Here is an 11457-nt window from a genome sequence, read left to right as displayed (position 1 = left end):
TCACACAACTCTCCACTTGTGTCTGCAGGCTCTGGAGATTCGTTCTCTGGATTCAACCAGGCTTGTATTCCCTAACAATTCCTGGTATCCCTTCATGTTTTCTTAGCATTCAACAGTGACAATGAAAACCTTACCCATGACACAACTCTCTAGTCCACCAGGATAAGAAAGGACAAGGTGTCAAGCTCTCAAAACCTAAAACCTTTGTTCTGCTTTGCTGCAAGGGTCCTGCTGCATGCAATGTGGAAAGCCAAGAGAAGCTGCAATTTGGGGGCACATCTTGTGACAGGAGCTCGACTTGTTCTTCAGAAAAGGGTCTTGAAAAGAGCAAACATCACTGTGGAGAAGATTCTTGGAAAGCCAAACAGCTTTCCAGACATGAAATGAAAATGGAAAGAAACAAACCAAGATGTTCACATCTACTATTAATTCCCTTCCTTATATGCTCCCCTTTTCTATGTTGCACTAGTTCTACATCACAGTAATTCCAAATTATTACCTCAAAGACCTAGGACTTAGCAGTTTTCTACACTCTACAGTATCATTAGCTACACACAGTTTGCCTTCACTCTGTTTTGCTTTGAAAGCAATGCAGGAGACACCAGAAAGCTGCAAATGCAAGATTTCAGAGCACAGTGCTTTGGTCAGCCATGAGTTCTAGAGACAGGGCATGTGTTCCCCCAGTATTTCACCCTCAGCAGTGACAATCCACAGCAGCAACAAAGGTGATTCCTGGGACATTGTGCAGGGGTCAAAATCTGTGTCTTGGCTTCACAAAGTTCAGCTGTTCTGGCAGACTCAGGATCCAAACAAATTGGCTTTTCTGGATGTGTCAATGAACAGCAGGAGAAATAAAGCAGCCAGCAGAGAGGGCCTTTGCTCCAGGCTGAAAGTGCTGGATTGGCAGGGAGAAGCAGACAGGCAGAGTGGTGAGATCACAAACTAACACTGCAGCACTTCGAACTGAAGTCATCATATCAAGTCCAGCATAAATCAGTGTGGTGGTGCCTCCACAGATCAATTAGAGTAGTTACATGCCAAGTTTACTAGAAAGATTGGATATTGTCCATCTACATATTGCAGGAGTAATTATCTCTCCTTCCCAGCTTACACCATGAATATTTCAAATAACACTTGAGCAAAATAAAATTAAATCCTTTAATGTCTTTAGCAGATTGTCTATATTCCACACTATTTTGATACTTCTTTCAGAGTTAGGATGTCCTAACATGTAGGATAAAATGTTCAGTGCTACATATTTTAAATGTGCTAAGCAGTGCAATGTGCTAACAGCCTTTGCTGCACTTGTATGACATCTGCCCAGGGAGAGGTCTACTCCCAAATCAACTTATTTTCTGTAGGTACCTGCTGTCCTGCTTCTACCTGTACACCAGTCTGGGAAGGTCCAGCACCTGGCTCTGCTTTCCTGCCATGCCACGAGCACAAAAGGCATCTTGCACACCAGCACAGACTGAAGCTCAGGGATTTTCAAATAAGTAAAAAAAGTTATTTTTTATATAATTCCTTGTCTGTGCCCTCTGTTGTTTCACTAGGCACCACTGAAAGAAGTCTTCTTGCATCATATTCACCCTCCCTGGCCCCCTGGGGGATGTGTACGTGTGATGAGAGCCCCTCAAGCCCTCTCCAGCTGCTCCCCGTGCTCCCGAGCTCTCCCGCTGCTGCAGGGCTGTGTGCTCTGCCCTCCCTGCAACCACACCTTTCCCTGCACCAAAGACGTGAGGACAAGTGGGTAATTCTCTTGGGCAATAAATGGAAGAAGTTAAATTACTCTATGAGAACACTGAGTTCATGGAGCGTCTGGATGACTGATAGCCAGGCCGCTGACATCACAAGAAATCAAGAAGAAGGGAAGTTCATGGCACCTGCTTTTACATGGATCTTCTTGGAAGCCAGTTTGTTTCCACATGCAGGTCCCACAGACTGTGTTCAGAGCTCGAACAAAGAGTCCATTTCTTTCTATAGGAAATAGTGGAGTTGATGCAAAATCATCTAAAACATAAGAAGATCACCTAAACAGCATTTCAGAGGTAAGATGGGGGACCTGACCAGAATTTTATACCAGCTTTCAAAACGAATGATAAACTCAACCTCCTTTGTCAGGCATTCAGCCCACAATTTTAAAATAAGTATTGCATGAACAGTTAATAAGGTCCTACCTCCAAATGCTTCTGAGATAACAAAAGTTAGACTTGGAGAATACAGAATGTCCTGGAAACAAGCTGGAAGGAAATGTAGATCCACAACCATTTCTTTCAGGTATTGTTAGGCCTGTCAGTTATTCCAATTACAGGCAAACTGAGCTATCAGCCTGTCCCTGCTGGACCAGAGTCCTGCCGGGCACTGCTCCTCCTGGCTGGAACCAGGAGAGCGTTCCCTTCACCGCGCCTGAGCAAACCCCTGGGAGAAAATCCTACAGAACGCAGCTGGCATTTCCGCTGAGCTGCCGTGCGGACTGGCAGCCTGGGCAGCAGGACAGCGCCTTCATTCCATGGATTTCATCCCGCGGGGCTCCGCTCCCCGCGCCCGGGCGGGAGCGGCGCTGCGGGCACCGCGCCCCCTGGCGGGCCCGCTCCGATCCCAGAACCGCTCCGATCCCAAAATTGCTCTGCTCCCAGAACCGCCCCGATCCCCGAACCGCCCCAATCCCAAAACCGCCCCGGTCCCAGAACCGCCCCGGTCCCAAAGCTGCCCTGATCCCAAAGCTGCCCCGCTGCAGCTGCCAGGAACTGTGCTGGGAAAAAGTTACTACAGGCGCCTATTCCCTCTCCTTCCCAGAGAAAATCGAGTGCTGCCGTTACTGAGAAGAGATGTTTTTCTCCTCGCATGAACTCAGTCTCTGCGGCGTTGGGTCAATCTAACTCCACGCAAATAAGACACAAAACACCTGCAGAAAAATCTTCCCGATGACAGCAGTGATAGGACAGAGGGGGCGGCTTCACGCTGGCAGGGGATGGGGGTAGATGGGAAGAAATGCTTCCTGTGAGGGTGGTGAGCCACTGGAACAGGTCACCCAGAGAAGCTGTGTCTGCCCTGGAAGTGCTCCAGGCCAGGCTGGATGGGGCTCTGGGTAATCTGGACAAGTAGAAGATGTCCCTGCCCATGGCAGGGTTGGATCAAGATGATCTCTAAGATCCCTTCCAAGCCAAACCATTCTATGACAATTCAATGATGATGATGATGATGACATGTTTCCACCAGTGATTTCTCTAATCAGAGAGGAATGGGAAAGTTGTTACTAATATCTTGACCTCTAAAATTTTCCATAGTAAGAGCTATTAATAGACCAGTTTTATCTTAGGGGTGTGTGTGTAACAACAAATCAGTAACAGGTAAAACTGATAGCAGGTAAAAGGACTTGTGATAAAGGATGAGGAAGGAGTCATCATTAGGGAAGTTTTTTTTCTCTTTGTTCCTTCTCAGCAACTTTAAATTACCTGATTTCCTGCACATCTGGACTTTGCCCAGAACAAACTACTTCACTGTTGTAAGGCTAAGTGGGTGTGATATGATGTGACAACATACATAATGTTGTCCTGTTGTATCAGAAAACAAGGTTGGCTGTAAAGTTGCATTGATTTTATGGTAAAGTCAGCAGGAAGGGAGGAAGATGGAGGGAAACTGATCAAAACCCAAAGGCCTAACACAGCCAGAGTGCTACGGTCCCTGTAGCCCACACAGCAGCAGAGAATGCAGATAATGGCCCGAGATGTCAGGTCTGGCCCCAACCAAGACTCATCTGATAACCCTGGAGGCTGCTGCTCCTGCTTTCCTCAGGAGCCCTCAGACTGCTGTCAGCAGCAGCACAGATTTTTTCCCTTACTGCTCTGCCAACAGGGCATCTCATATGAAAAGATCTCCTACACAAATGGCAGAGAGGATTATCCACCACATCTCCTCAGGGCTCTCTGGGAGACACCACCATGGCAGATTCCAGCCAGGCAGGAGTCTTCCTTCCTCAGCCCTGTGAACAGCTCTGCTCTTTCTGCATCCCCAGCTACTCCTGGCTCTTAACACTGTGCTGCAATGCTCACCTCTCTTCAGGCTTTCCCAGTTCTGCCCAGAGGACATACAGCTCCACACTTTGCCCTGAGGAAATAGAGACAGGATGCTTCTGCTGTGCTGATTAGATTAAAAACTCATCTCACTGAAGTATTTTGTCCTCACTGTGTATCCACTTACTATCCACTAAGGTCCTACAACACAACTATGGGAAACAGTCTTACAAAAATCACAATTTGTCTTTGAGAAAACCAAATGAAGTAAGAAAGATGGGATTTCATTCATGTCTCATGAAGTACACTCACTCTCAGGTGACAAATCTGTTGCTTTCAAAATTTAAAATATCCTTTTAGTTCTGGAAAACAACCCCAAACAAATGTGAAAAGTCAGGGTCTGTTTTCAGAGCTCATGTAGTTATCTTCTCTCTGGAGTCTAGTCTAATGGCTGAGTTGGTGACACCACAGTCACCAAGCATTCCATCCCCAGGTCCCAATTCCCTTCTCCTCAACTGACCTCCAGAAGAACTGGCGGCCCTGCTGCCATCACCTTGGGCCAGCTGGGACCACCACTGACTGCAATTAATGCAGTTGGCATCACTTTTGCAACTACATCAATCCAGTGCAATTCTTTCTTTATTCATCCACTGTTAGCAAACTCCAAAACCAAATTTAAAAAGCAAGTTAATCTGAACCGTGACCTGCCGGCTGTTGTATCAAAATCACTTTCCCTAGAGGTAGGACAAAAGCTCTGGTTCCTTTGCTACACATTTGCAGTAACACATTTAAGCACCACGTGCAAGCACTGGCTCTGCCATGGCATCAGGAGGGTCCAGGCTGTTGTAGCAGAGCGAGCCATTGCACTGCCAGTACTCTACAGCTCATTTTTTATTTGCTGTGTATACCCATCAGGAAAACAAGCCTCAAGCCAAAGGATTCCAAATGCAGCTCCACCAAAGTACAGTTCAAGGAACTAGCAAAATAGACATGAACTTTGTACTAAAGCACTCAGGAGACAGGTTGGAATAGAGGGACTCACAGAAATAAAAGCTAAGCAATACAGTATCAGAGTAAGGTTCTCAGACCTATGCTGCAGCTGTGTGGAACTGATTGTGCTGGGAATCAGGTTTTACAGGGAAGACAGAAGAAAGGTCAGTGAATGCTTTCTGTCCTCGCACATCTCTCAGACTGAGCTGAACTGGAAACACCTCGCTGCAAGGATGGTCTCTGCCTCCTTGAGAGGGCGTGAGGATGCTCTGTGTGCAGCTGAGAAGGAAAGTGCATCTCTCCAGGAGCTGGATGCAGCTCAGTGGGTGCACATTACATGTTAAGACGCTGATCACAAAAAAGGCTCTAATCAGGATCCCATTCTGTCAGTCCCAAGAGCCAGGATCCACAGCGGAGCTCTTGCCCACACTGCTCCCCACGAACGGGGCAGGGCCAGGAGAGCCTTGGCTTCGTGCTGGGCACTGCCAGCGCGCACCAGAACCACCACACGATGGTGGTGTCGGCCTGCGGAAGAAGGAAACGCACCGAGCCCAGCTCGAAACCACCCCCACGACACAGCCAAGTCGGAAAGGTCCCTGCTCCCTAATCAACGGAGTCAGGACTAAAAAGATTTCCCCAATCTTCCCCTTCCAAGTGCAAAGACTTCTTTGCACCCCGCTCAAAGAGCAACACGAACTTCTTTGCCCTAACAAAGCTTTGCACTCTCCCAGAGTCCAGCCACTGAACTTGAAAACATCTGGCAAAAAGAGCTCACGGAGAAAGCTGCCAGCTGAGAAAGCTCTCTGCCTACAACTTCAACTGCATCCATCAATTTCCCAGCACACACCCTGCTGGCAGCACTCTCCTTCTCAGCTCTAGGCACCATATGAAGCCCTCAGTCTCCCAGAGTCTGGATCCAAAGAGAACAGCAGCAGGGACTGCTCACACACTGAAGGTGCTAGGACAAAAAACTCGAGTCTGGTGTTTGCATCCCCCCTGGCAGTTGGACAGCTCTAACCCAGAGAACTGCCTATTGGGAAAAGCCTCTAAATTAGGAGTACCCAGTGTGTGGCTCCAAACTTGCTTTCCTTGCCAAAGAGAGGAACTACAAGCCCATCTCCAAACAAATGGCATCCCCTCCTCTAAATTACAAAACATCCAGGGACTGAACCCATACAAAAGTGCTGGAGCACTGTTACTGGGCATTACCTACCCAGGGAGATACATCAGCCACACACCAAGACTCTGTGTTGCTGCTTACCTTGTCTGAAAGACGTGTGCTGCCAGAATTTCAGAAGGCCACCGCTGAGAAGTGGAAACCACATGCCAAATTCAATCTTTCACAAGATCACCTTCCTAAGATGGATACCAACTCCTTAGCTGTACAAACTGAGGCAGTGTTTCCACACTGACTATGCCAAGACAGCTCTCCTCACTGCTGAATTCCCACTCCTTTCCTCATCCTTCCAGCAGGATGAGCTCTGTGAATCCCCTTGACCCTCCCCACTATTCCCAGATAGTGCCTTGCACTCAGTGTTGGCAAGTGCTGTGTTCTCATCTCCTGCAGCCTGAGGGGTGAACAGTCTGTGCTGCCAGGCCAGCATGCCCCTCTGGGCAGGGACAAGGCTGAAGGGCTTTCCCATTCCAGAGGAGCCAGCATTAGGCCTGAGCAAGGCCTGGCAGGGCTGGAGCTGGGTCTGGCCTGTTGTCTGGGACTCACTGCCCACCAATCACCCCCACACCGTGCTCTGATCTACAGGGACAGAAGGGTCTGTGTGTGCCAGGGGCCCTTGGATGTCCCTGTATCCATGGACAGAAGGTCTGTCTGAACAAGGGTTTCCACAATGTTGTTGTACCCATGGGTATGGGATGAACATGGAGAGTAAAAGTGTCAATGCTTGCACACTCCTTCCTTGTGCAGTGCCCCATCTCTGCACACCCCACGTATAGATGTATTACAAGGACAGGGATGGACAGAGATTTCCCCCAAAGCTCTAACTTTGGCATAACTCACCTTGTAAGCAGGCAGCCACAGGATTTTTTTCCCAGTTGTGTGAGGTGTCTGAGAGCTGAAGGAGCAGCATTCAGAAGCAGTTTCAGGATTTCTAGGCAGGAAGTGGAGCTGACAATCATCCACGTAACTCGCCGTAGTCACTGGGATAGGCTGCTGCTTCTTTAGGAATATGGCACGATGGAGACAGGAGACTTGGAAAAATCCCAGCTCTCTGTGGATTTCTGCAAAGGGGGAGCAGCAGAAACACTTTGGGTCTGCTTGGGGGACACAAGTCCAAGGAGCTGGGGTGGCAGAGGGTGACCTGGGCTGGTCGCAGGTCAGGTCCTGTGTCAGGGCAACACAGAGTGACACAGGACAAAATAAAAGCACACACAACCCCACTGATGAAGATTTCTGATGGTGCACATCCTACAGGAAAAGCTGCTGTCACACAATCCACTGGAATTTATAACTTTTATTTGCAATACTTTAGGTCCAAGTTTCAAACTGCAATATTTTTACACTCAAGACACAGTCATGCACAATCCATATTTCAATTTCCTATTGCTTCAACCACAATTTAAAATAACTTAATATTGGAAACAAAACCCAAAATCTTTAAAAAAAGGATGCTGAGGTCAATAAGATGGATCCATGCCATCAGCACATTTACAAAGTAAATAACTTAGTTCTCCTTTTAAAAAGATCAGTTACCTCTTAATCCAAAGTTACAGAAGATTTTTCACTACACATTTGTTTTTTGTTTTTCTCTTTCATATTTTTCTGTTTTTTCTTTTCTTTTTTCTTTTTTTTAAACAGATAACACGTCCTAAAAAAGGAATGTACAGCAAAATGAGATACATTTCTGATAAACAATGAAAATGTAGGCTCCTCCTCTGTTTACTTTTGTCTGGATACCCTGAAGAAAAAAATCTAGCACACACCAGCATAGGTGTAAACTGGTTGCTTTGGACTAAACTGGAGTTTAGCACTGGTGACATCCTGATCCAGTCAAGAGTTGCAGAATTCTTTTGCAGATCTCAAACCATGTGTTTGCAGGCAGAGCACCTGCAGTGCTGACGCACCAGCACACGAGAACAAATCTGCTAACGTTCCCCACAGATTTGGGCTCTGCCCAAGAAGGAGGTGCTACAGTCCTTAGCTGCTGGTTCCTGTGTGGAGCAGCTCCCTCGCTGCTGGCTGAGCTGCTCAGGCAGCCCCTGGCCCTGCAGGGCTGAGGCCTTTCCCCCTGCAGTGCTACAGACGGATTTAGCAGCATTGGTTAACGTGGGGATACACAGAGGGACCAAAAGCAGTTGCCTTTGTACAGCTAAGCTCAAAGGTCAAAAATCTCAAGAGACAATGTGGAAGAGACTCACAGGCTGCCTGTCTGCTGTGCTGCCCCACTTGTGACCAGCAGAGTTTTGTGTGAGGCAGGGTGAGAAAAGGGGCAGCTCCCACCCAGCCAGGCAGCCAAGGACCCATCCAGCCCGGGGCTTGGGGCACTGCCAGCAGCTGCTGCTTCAGCAACCACTTCAGCTGTCACTGAAAGCAACAACCAAATTCTCACTGGCTCCAGAGGGAGCAGCAGCAGTGCTTCAATTTGATCCCTAAGCCTGGGGCAGGGCTGGACACACAGCATGCAGCAAGATATGGACCCTTCAAAACAACCTCCTGCCACTATTGCCTCCCATTTGCAGTGGTGTCACACCAGCCTGAGGCACTGGGAACCCTCAATGCACTGACAATGCACAGATGGCAGGCCCTGGGCTCCTGGAGGTTTTGCAAGGAACAGAGGTGGGGGCTCCCTCCCCATATTGAGTTTCCAGATGGAAAAGGCTGCTGTGACCAGGCAGCTCAAAGGACAGAGAAGTGAGGGTCTCACCACTTTATCTGTGCTAGTTACTCAGTCTTGGGTAGCAGCCACTGAGCACAGGGGCAGCAAAGGGCACAGAAAGAGGGACAAAACTAGTCAAGTGCAAAGACTGGAAAGAGTGAGACCTGGGAGGAGTAACGTGCTGCTTCATTCCACCCTTTTGGAAAGCTCTTTCCTGCTTCAAACTCCTGAGAGGCATGAAGGGCAGAGAGGATGTTACACATAAATGATACTCATGTTTTCACACACTCACCCTCTCAGTGTTCTAGAAGAAATTGGATGAAATGTGTTCTTCTCCCCGAGTCATCTCGTTAAGCATGAGCAGCTCAGCACTAGAAGCTAAAGGAGCTGAAGCCTTGGGCCACAAGAGCAGACCAAGAAGAAACTTTTTGATCAAAATGAAGTTGCTAACGTGGACCTAGCTGAATCCATCAGATAGAATCTCAGAACTGCAGAATACTTTATGTTGGAAAAGACCTCTGGATACCAGGCTTGGAACCTGTTCTAGTGGCTGGCATCCATAAACCTGTAACACCAGGGAACTGTGATTCAAAGGTGTGTGCACCTGTGTCTGACAGCTCTTCTGACCTGCATTCATGGCTGCCAGCCCAGGCCATGGTGCCCAGCCCTGCTCCTTTTGGCTCTGCACCTCAATTGGGCGAGGCAGCTGCTGCTCACAAGCCTCCAGCAGCTGTGAAGATGGTGCCACCAACCAGAGCAGAAGGTCCCTTACACACACTGCTGAAGCTGATGTGTGGTCTGCTTGAAAACTGTGCAGGGAAAAGTCACTGTGATCACAGACTATTACATCAATTAGCAGTTTTCAGTATTATCAACTTTAACTAATGATATTGCCCCCAGCTTCCTCAGTCAGGGTGAGACTCTCACAGAACTCAAGTGCTTGCCTGGAGGAATTGCTAAGCAGCAAGAACAAGGTTTGCAGGCTTGTGCCCACATGGCAGCCCAAAGGTCACTCTCCCTCCTCCTCTTTGCTATAACACCATTTTTTCCTTTGAGATAACTCTTGGTACATGCAACTGTTGGTAGGCTCAGGCCAGTGATGGTCTGCAGGCATGATGCACACCTAGGATTATGGCAATCAGCTCTAAACTGCATCCAAAGAGGGATGGATAAGTGAGATTCTTCAAGTTTCAGTGAGGAAAAATAAAATTACCCTGTCAGCTCAAGGACAGACACAAGCAAAGAGAGGTTTTAAAGATCCCTGAAGTGCAAATTACACTCAAAAAAAGCTTGGATGGTTTCTCTTGAAAGACAAAGGTTATACTTTGCCCGCTTCCTGAAAACTTGGGATAAAATTGGAGATATTTACCTGGTACGGGGAGTGGAGAGTAAAAAAAAAGGGGGATGAACACTTACAGGTCTTCATCAAGCCATTATTAAGTTGCTGCACATCTGGGCATGAATGAATGATCCAAGAGGAAGCAGGAACACCAGGAAGGTGTATGGACCACTGACTTGGCAGCACTCAGCAAGGCAAAGCTGGCACTTGACTGCATGTCCTGGGTGTCAAGCAAAGAAACACTGGCTCCTTCCTTCAACGGTAGATGTCACAGGGCTCTCTCTGGCTCTTTGCTCACTAGATTTGCTCAGGACTGGACTAAGAAATACAAATATTTACATGCTCAGTGTGAGGAATAGTCAGTAGCCACACCAAGGATTACACACTGGAAATAACTGCTGTATGGACGATAGAGAACAGTGACATTTCCTACAACTAGAGGACAGGAGACAGGTACTTCCCTTCTTGTGGTGACTGGAGTGTGCTTTATTTTTGGTGGCAGGACATAGGGAAGAACTGACTCAAAGACCTGCCAAAGGGCAGTCACAGGCCTCAAAGAAACTCAGCACAAACCCTTGAGCTCTTTTGTGTGTAGTGAGTGGCCAACCATTAACCAAAGATGAAGAATAAATATATTTACAAAAGCACTGGACACAAGAAGTGGGAATGTAACCCCGGCCCAAGTTTGGGATCCAACCCTGAGAGCACTGTAAGATCCACCCCCGTGCAGGTTCCCAGGAGTGCATGCAGGAGCTGCATGGAATTTTACATAGGTATGGTTATCTTTTTTTTTCTTTTTTCTTAAATAAATAAACTCTTCTGTGCTTCTCAAACTTCCCTGACTTTACTGCTACCATGCTTTTGTCCCAAAACACATTTAAACCACAGTGAGCTATGGGTTCATTTCACATGTCTCCATTGCAGGGATGGGAATCATAGTCAAGTTCTTGGTTATGGTATTTCACTGTTTAATTAAAAAATGAAGACAATTAACCAATCTTTTAAAACCTTGGAATAAAAGTGTCTGAAACTTTTAGTTTTCATTTTGCAACAGAAACAGACTACTTCTAATACTTCAAAAATATATATAACTAATTGCTTGATCTGAGGATAGCAGTCAGAAAACCCAAGGTGGCTCCAGAGATTTTACACTATTTGTCTCTTTCCTTTCTACAAGGTCAATGCTATTGTCAATCCTAATATATTCTCTGAGCCTGTAAATAATGTACAAGACTTGACCCCCTCAGGACTGGATTTTTGTGGGTTTATATTGTTGTTTTTTGGG

The sequence above is a fragment of the Passer domesticus genome, chromosome 7, assembly GCF_036417665.1.
Source record: "Passer domesticus isolate bPasDom1 chromosome 7, bPasDom1.hap1, whole genome shotgun sequence".
Lineage (NCBI taxonomy): Eukaryota > Metazoa > Chordata > Aves > Passeriformes > Passeridae > Passer > Passer domesticus.
This window is presented reverse-complemented; position numbering follows the sequence as displayed.